The sequence below is a fragment of the Pistacia vera genome, unplaced genomic scaffold, assembly GCF_008641045.1.
Source record: "Pistacia vera cultivar Batoury unplaced genomic scaffold, PisVer_v2 Contig955, whole genome shotgun sequence".
NCBI lineage: Eukaryota > Viridiplantae > Streptophyta > Magnoliopsida > Sapindales > Anacardiaceae > Pistacia > Pistacia vera.
Genome location: NW_022196840.1, coordinates 331,308 through 332,076, shown reverse-complemented (window position 1 = coordinate 332,076; position 769 = coordinate 331,308).

Genomic DNA, 769 nt, shown 5'->3' with positions numbered 1-769 from the left:
GCTTCTGTAGGAGTTTTATCAACTAACGCTCTTCCACTTGCTGCATCTATCATGCTCCTCTCCATTGGCATCAATGCCTTATAAAAATATTGGAGAAGTAATTACTCAATTATTTGATGATGCAAACAGCTAGCACACAATTTCTTAAACCTTTCCCAATATTCATATAAGTTTTCCCCATTGTATTGCTGAATCCCACAAATTTCTTTCCTAATGAGTGTGGCTTGAGATGCTAGAAAATACTTCTCTAGGAACAACCTCTTCATCTCATTCCAAGTAGTTATGGTCCCGGATGGTAGGTAATAAAGCCATTCCTTAGCGCTATCTGCTAAAGAAATTGGGAACGCCCTTAACTTCACTTATTCCTCAGTTGTTCCATTTGGTTTCATACTCGAGCACACCACATGGAACTCCTTAAGGTGCTTTTTTGGATCCTCTCCCGCTAAAGCGCTACAAATTGGTAGAAGATGAATCATCCCAGATTTAAGCTCAAAAGCTCCCCCTGCCGTATCATTGTATCGAATACATAAAGGTTGTTGGTCAACTGTTGGTGCAACCATCTCTTTGAGAGTTAGATTAGCCATCTCCTCTTGATCAAATAAAAAATCAAAAGAATCACTTATGAATGGAAGATCAGTATGGATTGCTTGATCGAGAGTTGATCTATGCAAAGGTTGTTTCGAATGAGCAATAGGTGGAATCAGATCAGAATGCGGATTCAATCTCAAATTGTATCGCGAGCTCATTCACCAAAAACACCTACAACTCA